Consider the following 13,373-nt stretch of genomic DNA (forward strand, 5'->3'; position numbering starts at 1 on the left):
GAGAGAAGTTCCATCCCCTTTATCCTTTTGGTCGCTATTCTTTGGGAAAAGGGTTGTACACTATGGAAACTAGTTGTTAATGCTTGCTTCTCTCTTTTTTTCCCCCTAAGACTAAACTCCATTGCCTATGATTTGTATCTGTATTTTGAATCATCATACATTGTAAAAAAAATCTCCAAATACTTTGCCAGCTCCAGTAAAATATAACGCATCACCAGACTTTAACACATCAGTTTATTATCTCCCAATATTTGAAAGTGCTTCTTTGCCTAGAACTGAGAATATAACACGTCTTGATGCTTTGTTGTAGGAAGAATAGAGAAGGTAAGGTCTCATGTCTGTTCAGCTTGTATTGTCTTATCTGGTTTCACTGTATTTTCTTTTTGTAGAAACTGAACAATGAAGAATCCAACCATTAGTCATATTTTCTGAAGGCAGACAAAATAAGATATGGAAATATATTTGCTGAAAAACTGGAAAAATATTAACATGCCATAGGGGTGCCATGAAAATGTTGATGCTTAGAGGGAATGCAAGGATAGGTCACTGCTACAACAGATAACCTTTTTCCTCTCTCTCCCCTTGTACCCTGGATTATGCCTTCCTACCAACAGAAGGAGTCAGCGTGCAGCATGTTGTACCTGCTGCTGGCTTCACCTTTGGCAGCTTCTCTCTTGTAGCAGGTGCAAGATACTGTGTGCCCTCAGTGAACCATCAGCCTGAACCAACTTCCTGAGCCCCTACGTCTTGCCCCATCCTTGGCCACCTTTAAATCTAGACTGAAAGCCCACCTCTTTAACATTGCTTTTGACTCGTAACCACTTGTAACCACTCGCCTCCACCTACCCTCCTCTCTTCCTTCCCGTTCACATTAATTGATTTGATTTGCTTACTTTATTTATTTTTTGTCTATTAGATTGTAAGCTCTTTGAGCAGGGACTGTCTTTCTTCTATGTTTGTGCAGCGCTGCGTACGCCTTGTAGCGCTATAGAAATGCTAAATAGTAGTAGTAGTAGTAGTTATGCCCCACCCCCTCAATTAACTTAGAGAGAGCAAGAGAGAGAATGGGGACCACGGGGTGGGGGTGGGGTTCAGAAGCACAGGAAGAGTTGTTGGGAGAAAGAGGGAGAATGGGGATCATGGGGGGGGGGGGGGAGGAGGGTTCAGAATCACAGGAAGGTAATGTCAGAGAGCTGAGAGGAGCAGGAATAAGGGAGGAGAGAATAATCACATTCCACCTCTTCTGGGCCCCGACACTGCTGCTGGTTAGAACCCCTCCAACCTTGCCCCAGACCTCCACAGTTACTTCCGGGTTACAGGTATGAATACACCTTCTCCACATCGCTTGGGAACAGCACAGCAGCAGAGCCAACCCGGACCGGGATCCAGCAGCCCAGGTATGCCCACAAAGGGAGCAATGGATGAGGTAGCCAGACCTGGTGTTAACGTGCGTTAAAATTTTTAATGCACGTTAAACATTTAATGTGTTAATCACATTATTAACGCGTTAAATGTGCAGCCCTTAGTGAAAATTTAAACTTCTGACCGCCTCCGGATCAAAGTAAATTCTGCTTAGGTTTTTTTTTACTTGACTTCATAAGGATAAGCATTGTTTTGCCACTATTTTCATCTAAAAAGAAAAAAAGCTTTGCTTATCTGTAACTTTCCCTGTCAATAAAATATACCTTTTAATTTATGTGATCTTCCCTAGCTTTGTCGTGTGTAGAGGTGGGGAGGGGCAGGGGTACACGTATGGTGAGAAGGAGCAGGGTACAGTGTGATGTTAACCAACACCTTTTTTATGTTTCAACAATTTTTATTGATGAGTCAACATTTGCAATACAACCTTTAAATTCAACTTGAACCACACTAGATAACATGCCATATTCACAGATGGATAACATTCGCCTTTATCATCAATGTTTTGTAAGATGTCTCCCTCCTCCCCCCAATCAACACCACTATACCCACCAGACTTTTTGCATTCCTACTCCCCCCCCCCCCCCACTCCCCCCCCCCCCCCACTCCAACAAATTTGTATTAAAGACAATACCAAGAAAACAGACAAACATTGGGAATCTCCCTCCCTCCCTCCCCCAACCCCTCTGAGGAGATACCTGAACCCCCCATCTATATAAGCCTAAAGTGAATTTACCACTAAACTCCTCCCTTTAGGAGGCAAATTTTGGATATATGGCCCCCAAATGTCCAGAAACCAACACCTTTTTTAAAAACAGCCAAACTTGTAAAATGTAAAATGTGGGTCTGGATTTTTTTTGTCTGCCTTTTTGTTGTGAGGGGTTATCTGCCACTGATCCACACTGCCAGGCTTGAATCCTATATACAGAAAACGGAAAGGGTTTGGGAGAGACTGCAGACCGATTGATCTCACACAGATAAAGAACAGTGTGCTTGCTAAAACGCTGAGAGATGAGTCCACTTTAAAGAAGAGAAGCCAAAGTTGCAAACAGCGAAAGTCAGTGTGAATTGAAAGCCTATCAAATGGTGTAGCAGAGTGAGTGTTTAACATAGGCAGCCATGACTTCTCAATCCTGCCTAAAACCTCATTAACTCACATAAATGAAAACAGGACTCTAGTATTTGCAAATTATTTATTTATTTTTGTTACATTTGTACCCCGTGCTTTCCCACTCATGGCAGGCGCAATGTGGCTTACATGGGGCAATGGAGAGTTAAGTGACTTGCCCAGAGTCACAAGGAGCTGCCTGTGCCTGAAGTGGGAATCGAACTCAGTTCCCCAGGACCAAAGTCCACCACCCTAACCACTAGGCCACTCCTCCACCAACTTGGCTGAAGCTTTATGTTTAAATCTGTTTATTGACTTCACATGCAGAATACATACTGTAAAGAGTATGTAGGCAGCTCTGGGGAACAGAAAGAAAAGAGGAGAGCAAGAAACTACAACTCCCCGCATACCTCAGGGGAACCCTGGGCTAAGCAAGAATACCCCCGTTATAGGCAGGCATTCCCCAAGAAAGAAATAGAAATAAGGAACTACAACTCCCAACATGCTCCAAGGGAACCTGAGGATAAGAGAAACCATGTGCATTCCCGGGAGAGACCAGAGGAGGGCCACAGGGGAAGGAGTAAGGCTGATTCTCCAACCTGGTGGAAGAGGTGGTGGAACAAGTGGGTGGAGAAAGAAGGGACTCCAAAGAACTTTAATGAAGAAAAGGCTGAGCAGCTGGGAGAGGGGCGGGGTGAGGAGAATATGGATTGGGCTCCTGAGGAGAGAGAGGCAGAGAGTGAGCACTGCTCTATGGAGTTGACTGAACCGGAGAACACCCTGGAAGAGCCGATGGACTTTTCAGCTCTGGCTCAGCGAAAGCCAAGGAGGTAGCGGGGCCAAGCCGGGTCATGCGGGAGGAGGTCAGGTAAGAGAGAGTGACTGACCAAGAGGGTGGGACCCTAGGCTTTGAGCCCGCGCAGAGCCATATTGAGGGAACAGTTTCCCCAGTTTCATAGGGAGCAGGCCAATGACCCCACTTTAGAATATGCTTGGGGAAGGGCACGACAAGGTGAAGGCAGGGAGGCTCCGGGGTTCCTGATAGAAGGGGACATACTATATTGCAGGGTACCCAACTGGGAGAACTCTGAGTCTGGGAGACAGCTAGTAGTCCCCCAAGCTTTTCGCCCCCTGGTAGTAAGGCTAGCTCATGATCCAAAGGGGCTGTAAGACGGTGGAGGCCGTGACAGCCGGGTTGGAGGGTTATTTGGAAGCCCAACATTGGGGAGGACCCGACCTGGAGGGTGGTAAGCCCCGACCTGTGGGAGGCTGGGGTTCCAAAAGTGCCTTCTTTAAGCCAGATCCCCAGGGAGGGAAGCACGAGTACAGCGGGGTGGGTAAAAAGCCAGTATTACCCGCAGGCCCTGGGAAAAAGGCTACCTCATATGGAGGAAAATTGTGTTATAAGTGTGGGACAGAGGGGCACTTCCTGAAGGATTGCCCAGGTCGGGAGGGATGGACCTCGCAGGTGGCCCAAGGGTTTAGGCCACGGTATACTGCCAAGGTGGAGGTGGAGGGTTTACCGATTGTAGCCATGTTAGACTCCGGGGCAGACCAGTCCATGATCTCTAGGAGGTTATGGGAACAAATAAGGAAAAAGAGAACACGAGGTCAGGATACCTATGAGGGAGCAGTGGCTATTCAATGTATACACGGGGCCAGTACTCGTTATACCCTCCACAGAGTTCACTTGAAGGGGCCCACAGGGGAGATAGAGATAGCCATGGCCGTTCTGCCCCGGTTGCCACAGGAGATGATTTTAGGAAGGGACTGGCCCCCGTTTACCGAATGTATCAGTGAGAAAAGAGTGTTGGTAACAACCCGCGCTCAGGCTCGGCGGGACCCTGAGGTGGAGGAAGAGGAAATAGGAGGGATTTTTCCTTTTCAGGGGGAGGTCCTAGGGGAGCCAGGAAAAGAGAGAAAGGGGAAAGCTTGGAAGAAAAAGGAGCAGAGGGGTAGACGGGAGGCATTGGAGCAGGCGCAAAAAGAAAGTTATCTGCCAGTAGCCCCGAAAGAATTGAGGGAACAGTTTCCCCAGTTTCATAGGGAGCAGGCCAATGACCCCACTTTAGAATATGCTTGGGGAAGGGCACGACAAGGTGAAGGCAGGGAGGCTCCGGGGTTCCTGATAGAAGGGGACATACTATATCGCAGGGTACCCAACTGGGAGAACTCTGAGTCTGGGAGACAGCTAGTAGTCCCCCAAGCTTTTCGCCCCCTGGTAGTAAGGCTAGCTCATGATCACCCTTTGGGGGGGGCATAAGGGCTCCCAAGCTACCCTGACTCAGATATTGGGGCGCTTCTATTGGCCCGGAGTTTATGGGGAGGTGGAGAAGTATTGTAAGTCCTGCCCCAACTGTCAGAAGGTGGCCGACCGGCTGCCACCTAGGGCACCTTTAAAGCCCCTGCCTAGGGTGGAACAACCGGTGAGGAGAATAGCCATGGATATTATTGGTCCGGTAACAAAATCCCAGAGAGGTTTCCTCTATGTGTTGGTAATTATGGATATGGCCACTCGGTACCCATGGGCCTTACCTTTGAGAAGCCTATCAGCAAAGGGCATTGCCAGGGAACTGATAAAAATCTTTTGTGAGGTTGGTTTCCCCCAAGAAGTTTTGACAGACCGGGGGTCCAACTTTATGTCAAGTACCTTAAGGCAAGTGTGGGAGGCTTTTGGGATAAAGCATATCCGTACAGCGGCCTACCATCCTCAAACCAATGGGATGGTGGAACGCTTTAATAGAACTTTAAAGGGTATGTTAAAAAAAGCGTTAGGCGAGGATAGGACAGGGTGGGACCAACTGTTGCCCTTTGTGCTATATGCCTACAGGGAAAAGGTGCAAGACTCATTAGGGGTTTCGCCTTATGAACTAATGTTTGGCAGGAGGCCAAGGGGGATTTTAGATATATTGCAGGAACATTGGGTACCTCCGGAAGCATCTGATCAGTCAGTGGTCGAATATTTACAGGATCTGAGGGCCAGATTGGACAAGTTACAGGAATATTCCCAGGATAGGCTAGAACAAAGCCAGAACCAACAAAAGGAATATTATGATAAAGGTACTCGGGAAAGGGAGTTTATAGTAGGAGATAGGGTCCTTATCCTGATCTCCGAAGACCCTCATAAGTTTGCCTCTAGGTGGAAGGGACCCTGGGTTGTAAGGAGGAGATTAGGGCCTCTCACGTATGAGGTGGCGAACGAGAAGGGCCGGGTCCAAACCTTCCATGTCAACCTGATGAAACCCTGGGTAGCAAGGGTAGGCTTCCAGACTCGGGGGGAGGAAAAGGATGGAGAGGAGTTGGGACCCCAAATAAGAGATATTTTCAAGCCCGGGGAGCCAGGGGTTAATTCCCGGCTGACACTGGTACAAAAGAAGGAGATAGGAAGGCTCCTGAAAGGGTTTGATGATGTATTGACGGCCTGTCCGGGGAATACTCACCTAGTGGAGCACGACATTATAACAGAAAGGGGTAAAGTAGTGCGGCAAAAGCCATACAGGCTTTCCCCCATGAAAAGGAGGGAGGTTATAAAACAGGTACAGGAAATGTTAGACTTCGGGGTGATTGAGGAGTCCAATAGCCCCTGGTCAAGTCCAGTGGTGTTAGTGCCAAAACCCGAGGGGGAGTGGAGATTTTGCATAGATTTCCGCCAGCTTAATAATATCTCTCAAGCAGACGCATATCCTATGCCCTATATTGAAGAGCTGGTGGACCGGCTAGGATCTGCCCAATATCACTACCCTGGACTTGACAAAAGGGTACTGGCAGATTCCACTTACTCCTGGGGCCCAAGCTAAGACGGCCTTTAGTACGCCCATAGGCCTGTACCAGTTTAAGAGATTACCCTTTGGCCTTAATTCCGCGGCGGCGAGCTGCCAGAGGTTGCTGGACAGGGTGCTCCGACCACATCAGACCTACGCCGCTGCGTATATGGATGATGTGGTAATACATAGTGAAGACTGGAACACCCATTTAAACCAGGTAGAGGCAGTGCTGCAGGCTTTTAGGGAGGCAGGACTCACCCTGAACCCAAAAAAATGCTATTTTGCGCAGTACCGGGTGAAGTATTTGGGCTATACGGTGGGAAGGGGAGAGGTGCGCCCCTTATTAAATAAGGTTAAAAGCATCCAAGAGTTTCCCAGACCCAGCACCAAGAAACAATTGCGTAGCTTCCTGGGGATGGTAGGGTATTACCGCAGGTTCATCCCTAATTTTTCCTCAATGGCCACTCCTTTAACCGACATGCTGAGAGGGAAGAATCCCGACCACTTGAGGTGGGGAGGGGAGGAGGCGAGGGCATTTGAACAGATGCAGAGGGCCCTGTGCCAGGAACCTGTGTTGAAGGCAGTTGATTTTGAAAAGCCCTTTGTCCTTCAAACAGATGCTTCGGGTAGGGGGTTAGGAGCAGTATTGTCCCAGGAGCATGAAGGGGAGGAACACCCGGTACTCTACTTAAGTCGGAAGCTCCTACCTCATGAGGAGCATTACTCCACCATAGAAAAGGAGTGTTTGGCCATACGATGGGCCGTGCAGGAGTGTAGTGTATATTTAGAAGGGAGAAAATTTAAGCTGGTAACGGACCATGCTCCCTTGAAATGGCTGAGTCAGATGAAGAATAATAATGGGAGACTAATGCGCTGGCATTTAGCGTTACAGCCTTTCCAATATTCCGTGGAGCATCGCCCCGGGAGATGTTTAGGAAATGTTGATGCCCTGTCCCGGGTAGAGGAGGAGAATGAGAAAGAATGGGGGGATAGAAGTTTAAGGGGGGGGGGGGGGGTATGTAAAGAGTATGTAGGCAGCTCTGGGGAACAGAAAGAAAAGAGGAGAGCAAGAAACTACAACTCCCCGCATACCTCAGGGGAACCCTGGGCTAAGCAAGAATTCCCCCGTTATAGGCAGGCATTCCCCAAGAAAGAAATAGAAATAAGGAACTACAACTCCCAACATGCTCCAAGGGAACCTGAGGATAAGAGAAACCATATGCATTCCCGGGAGAGACCAGAGGAGGGCCACAGGGGAAGGAGTAAGGCTGATTCTCCAACCTGGTGGAAGAGGTGGTGGAACAAGTGGGTGGAGAAAGAAGGGACTCCAAAGAACTTTAATGAAGAAAAGGCTGAGCAGCTGGGAGAGGGGCGGGGTGAGGAGAATATGGATTGGGCTCCTGAGGAGAGAGAGGCAGAGAGTGAGCACTGCCCTATGGAGTTGACTGAACCGGAGAACACCCTGGAAGAGCCGATGGACTTTTCAGCTCTGGCTCAGCGAAAGCCAAGGAGGTAGCGGGGCCAAGCCGGGTCATGCGGGAGGAGGTCAGGTAAGAGAGAGTGACTGACCAAGAGGGTGGGACCCTAGGCTTTGAGCCCGCGCAGAGCCATATTGTGTTTAAACGCTGGCTAACCTGAACTGTGTTTTGAAAGCCTGGCTAACCTGAACTGTGTTTTGAAAGCCTGGCTGTGTTTTGAAAGCCTGGCTAACCTGAACTGTGTTTTGAAAGCCTGGCTAACCTGAACTGTGTTTTGAAAGCCTGGCTGTGTTTTGAAAGCCTGGCTAACCTGAACTGTGTTTTGAAGGCCAGGCTGGGGTTTTAAAGCCGGGCTAAACTGAACTGTATTTTAGTAAGCCTAGCTAAACTGAACCGGGTGTTTTTTGTTGCTTTTTGCTGCTCCTCTCTAGGAGAGGAAGAGAGAGGAAGCAGCTGCTGAAGCCTGGCCTGTGTACCAAACCGGCTTGCATAAGGTACATGGTAACCGGGATTTGTTTTGTGTTTTGGGAGCTGTACTTGAGAGAAGGAGGGATGCCCTTCCTATGCAATAAACAGCTTTATTTTGAGTTGGAGGTGAGCACGGCTGGAGAGTGTTCTTTTGTTTGGGGAGCTGCAACCTCGGAGTGAAGAAGGATCCACTTAACAATACATCACCTTTCAGTCAATAACAGCACATAAATAACAGAACTAGTACAACAGACAACTGTCGGTGTTTCTTCCAACGTCAAGTAGCTTTCGGTTTTCTCCCCAGACAACCCCCTTCCCCTTCCCTCCCCACCCCTTACAAGATAACATTTGTATATACTGCATTGCAAAATTAGGTACAGCCAAATATAAACTTACATGAGAATAATAGAGAACACATACCCCTGACCCCCGAAATGTCACCTTTTATCACTTAAAACCTTAACATGCCCAACCTACCCCCCCCCCCCCCCCATAAGACAGACTTCCCTTACAGGTACTTCACCCTACAAACCCCCAAACCCTATCTTTCCAATCTACCCTCTCCTCCCACCCTCCCTCACCCTCCCACCAAACTACAAAAGAAAAATAGGAAAAAGGAAGTATAGAGAAAGAGAGAAAAGAGAAAAAAAAAAACCAAACAAACAAACCTCAAAGGCGATTCAAAATGAAGCTGCGAGCTTTGGGCGACAGAGATTGTATATACTGCTCCCAAATCCTCAAAAACGCTTTCCGTCTTCTAGGGGAGCATCCCACCATCCTACGTTCCTGCATCATCAGCTCATGCATGCGGTTCCTCCAGTGCCAATAATCCGGCGGGACCTCCTGCATCCACGTCTCCAGAATGAGCTTCTTCCCTATAATTCCCGTCTTTCGAATGAACTGCCGAGCCCCTCCCTTATGCTGCCCAAAAACTTCATATCTATCAAGCAAAAAACTCTCTGGGGAAGATAGAACCCCTCCCTGTAACACCGATTCCAAATACTTAATTATGTCCCCCCAATAACGTCTTATTTTTGGGCACTCCCAGAGCGAGTGAAACCATGTACTCTCTCCCAGTCCACATTTCGCACATGTCAGATCTCGTACGCCCCCCAAATCGGAATACCTGACACTTAGTCATGTATGCTCTGTACAAGATTTGAAATTGACATTCTCGCAAGGTCGCATTACTTGACAGTGTGGGTATCCGTGCAGTTAATTTCTGAAAATCGAGGCTCTAATTGGGTCGTTGCAAATTATGGGCCCAGCGTTTCAGTATGTTCCCTGTTTCCCTCCCACCACTTTGCTCCCCCAAAGCTCTCTGTAGTCCCGAAACTGAGAGGTGCTCCCCAGGCACTGACCGAAAAAAGGCTCTAAGGCGACGTCCATGCCCACCCACCAACTTCCCAGGCTCCAGTGTCCGAACATAGTGTGCGAGTTGACAGTGTGCAAACATGGAACTATTCTCTATTCCTACCCCCAGAGCCCCCAACTCCAGCATCTGGCCCCTAGATCCCAAAACATGTTCTAGTCTTGTGATTCCCATTGCAGCCCACCTACAGAACACGATATTTTCCATCCCTGGTTTAAAACTCAGATTGCCCTGAATGGGCAACAGGTCAGAGATATCCACTGCTAGACCCCAACTTTGAACTAAGTCCCGCCACGCCTCTCTCAATGGACTCAACAGTAAACTGCTCCCCATCGGGCTCGGTAACATTTTCTTTGGACACTGTAGCAGGTAATACAAATGGTATGGTTTAAAATACTCCTGCTCTAACCTTCGGTACGTGAAGTCCTGCCTGTCCATGAACCAGTCACCTAAGTGCCTTAGTAAGCAAGCTTGGTTATAGCGATGTATATCTGGAAGTCCCATCCCCCCCTCCCTCCAAGGACCCATCAACAACTTTAACGGCAGCTTAGGCTTTGAAGCACTCCATATAAATTTCCTTATCCCCCTGTTTATCAGATTTAAATCTTTACTCCTTAACCGCAGTGGGAGGGTCTGTAACAAGTAGAGCCACCGCGGGAACTCCACCATCCTATACAGGTGTATCCTCCCATGCAAGTTAAGCGGCAAAACCTTCCATGTATTTAATTGCTCTCTCTGTGCCTCTAATCTACTAGTGATATTTAACTGATAAACTGCTGTGGTACGCATGGGAATTCGCACCCCTAAATACTTAAGAGATTCTGAAGCCCACTTCAGAGGGAACGCATGCCCCCATAATTCCCTCACCCGTGGGTTCCCCGTTAAGGCCTGGGATTTAGAGTAATTGATTTTTAGCCATGCGAAGTCTCCATATTCCTGGAAGAGCTCCAGCAACGCATCCAAAGACTGTTTAGGTTGAGTAATATGTACCAAGATGTCATCCGCGAAAGCGGAGACCCTGAATGAGAAAGGCCCCCAGGTAACGCCCCCAATTTCCGGATGCATCTCAATTTCCCTGATCAGTGGGTCTAAGGCCATTACAAATAACAGGGGAGACAGAGGGCACCCCTGCCATGTGCCACGGCGTATGGGAAACAAGCTCGACCGTTCCCCATTTATCCACATAAAGGCCTGCGGGTTCCTGTATAACGCCCCCACCGCTCTCCTAAAGAATCCCTCTATCCCCATCTGCTTCATCACAGCAAACATAAAGCTCCAGACTACTCTATCAAATGCCTTCTCGGCATCAAAGCTGACTAGCAGTGAAGGCTCAGCTCGCGTCTCTACAGTCTCTAACGATGCTAGGAGTGCTCTAATGTTTTTAGTTACTGATCTCCCTTTCACAAATCCCACCTGCGGAGCTGCTATCAACGTGGGGAGCACCCTTGCTAAACGGTTTGCCAGAATCTTTGCATACATCTTTATATCACAATTGAGTAAAGAGATGGGCCTATAAGACTCAACACTTAATTCTTCTTTACCGGGTTTTAATAGCACTATCACTTTCGCCAAATTCAACGCGTCTGGCATTTCTCCTGCTGCAGCCATATTATTATATAGCTTCAGCAATGGGGGTATAACTTGCTCCTGTAGCAGTTTATAAAAAGCCATACTGAACCCATCTGGCCCTGGAGCTTTATGTAGATGACTCTGCTGCATTGCCACCAGTAACTCCCCCTCCACTATAGGGCTGTTAAGTGCTTCCCTCTGCGCCTCCGTTACCCTTGACAGGACCTGATTCCTCAGATAAACCTCACTATCCTCCATAACCTCCACCAGGTCCTTATACAGGTCTTCAAAATAGTCCCGAAAGCACGCCAATATATTTGGCGTTTCTCGGATAAGTCTGCCCCCTCGGTCCCGTATTTGTAGGATCTTCACTGGACTTCTAGTTCCCTGGATTAATCTCCCCATCAAGGCTCCTGCTTTATTCCCATACATAAAGAGTTGGTGTTTATAAAACATGTGCGATTTCTGTGCCCTCTGATGGAGAAGCTCATTTAACTCTCTCTGGGTTGCTAATAATGCATTCTTGTTTTCCGCCGAGATTACCTTCCCAAACCGCCTCCTCTGTTTACAGACTTCTTTTTCAAGGCGGAGAATTTCCTTATCCCTGATCTTACGTGCTCGTGCTCTATATGCGATGACCTCCCCCCTCATTACTGCCTTTGCTGTTTCCCCAATATAAACTTGCTTGTTCTACATGAGCGCTATTATTAGTTGCAAAATCCTGCCATTTTTCACCCATGTATGCCTTAAAGTTCGGATCACGGTAGAGATCCACCGGGAATCTCCAACCACCCCCCCTCCTCTCCTCCCCCTGCAATTGAATCTGCAACCAGATTATTGAATGATCCGAGATTTCGCATGCATCTATTTCCGCCGCGGGCACCACAGGAAACAGGTCCCGTGATATTAAGAAATAATCTATACGGGACTGCGAGCGATGTGCCCGCGATACATGCGTATAATCTCTTTGTGTTGGGTGAAGCATCCTCCACACATCAATCAAATTTAGTTTAGTTTAAATCATTTTTATTGGTTGTAACTGACAGATAAAACAGTTCCTTGTCCAGAATAAAATGATACATAGAATTGTCAACCAACAGGCTAAATCAACCTTTCAAAGTACAGTTTGGTATTTGCATTTTCTCCCCATCCTTCCCCTCTATTGACCCTTTGGTATTCCCTTTGTCTAAGCGCATTCTAATCTTATAAATGTAACAACAAACCATTAATTGACAGACATCTGTCTGAGTGCTTCCAAAATAAACTCCTTTAGTTAACTTCAAATTATATAGGCTCATGACTCATTTATATCTGAGGGAGCGCTCTTATCTACCTCCCTACCCTATCCATCCCTCCCTTGCCCTACCCTATCCACCCACCCCTTTATTCCAGAACATACTCAGTTGTGTTTGTAGTTTAGCACACACATAAAGTCGGCAGTTAAGGAAGTGGCATCTCCCCTTACTCATGCCTACCCGGTTTTCAGTAGATACGGTACTATCTTTACTGCTGTCCATAGCCCCTCTATTTAGTATTGACTAAGCCCATGGAACAATGTGGAAGCTTCAAAAATTCAGCAATAGGCTTTGTGCCTTAACCGGAAGAGTAATCCAAAGCATTTCCCATTGAGCTTTAAACCTGAGACCCGCGGGGCTTTCTAAATCCGTCACCCCACACCTGTCTATTCTCATTTGTCGCACCATTTGTGCACGCCATGTCTGTAAGGGGGGTATTTCTTTTGCCCTCCAGAATTGCAATATTGTGGTTATTCCAAAATATATGGCCATCTTTGCAAATGCCCTAAAACCCTCAGTGGCCTCTGCTGTTAGCTTAAAGCGGTTAAATAAAATTAGGGGATCATAAATGAGGGTGCAATTCCACAGTTGGTTTATTCCCGCTATGATCTGCCTCCAGAACCTCCCCACCAGGGGGCAACCCCAGAACATATGCCCCAGAGAAGCCGCCCCCTGATTACATCTGGGGCAGGCTCCTTCAGTATCAAAACCCGCTCTCCGCGCTCTGTGAGGGGATATGTGTGTTCTCAACAGCCATCTATATAACCTCTCTCTCTGGGGTATAGAAAGTCGTTGCTTATACATAGTTTTCAAATATGATCTACATTCTTCCTCTGTAAATGTGCAGCCCAGATCCCCTGACCATTCCCGTGCAATCTGTCTGAAATCTAGTTCTGCTGT

The 13,373-nt window shown here is 47.7% G+C and overlaps 1 long non-coding RNA gene across 1 annotated transcript in view; it reads right to left on the minus strand.

The window, feature by feature from the left end:
* Positions 1-315: 315 nt before the first annotated feature.
* The window catches only part of LOC115470511, an 84,289-nt gene continuing 71,231 nt past the window's right edge, over positions 316-13,373 (minus strand). The window contains exon 3 of the long non-coding RNA XR_003942210.1: positions 316-392. This is a non-coding gene — a long non-coding RNA (uncharacterized LOC115470511). The remainder of the gene's footprint in view (positions 393-13,373) is intronic.

This window comes from Microcaecilia unicolor, chromosome 5, assembly GCF_901765095.1.
Source record: "Microcaecilia unicolor chromosome 5, aMicUni1.1, whole genome shotgun sequence".
In the NCBI taxonomy this organism is placed as follows: Eukaryota; Metazoa; Chordata; class Amphibia; order Gymnophiona; family Siphonopidae; genus Microcaecilia; species Microcaecilia unicolor.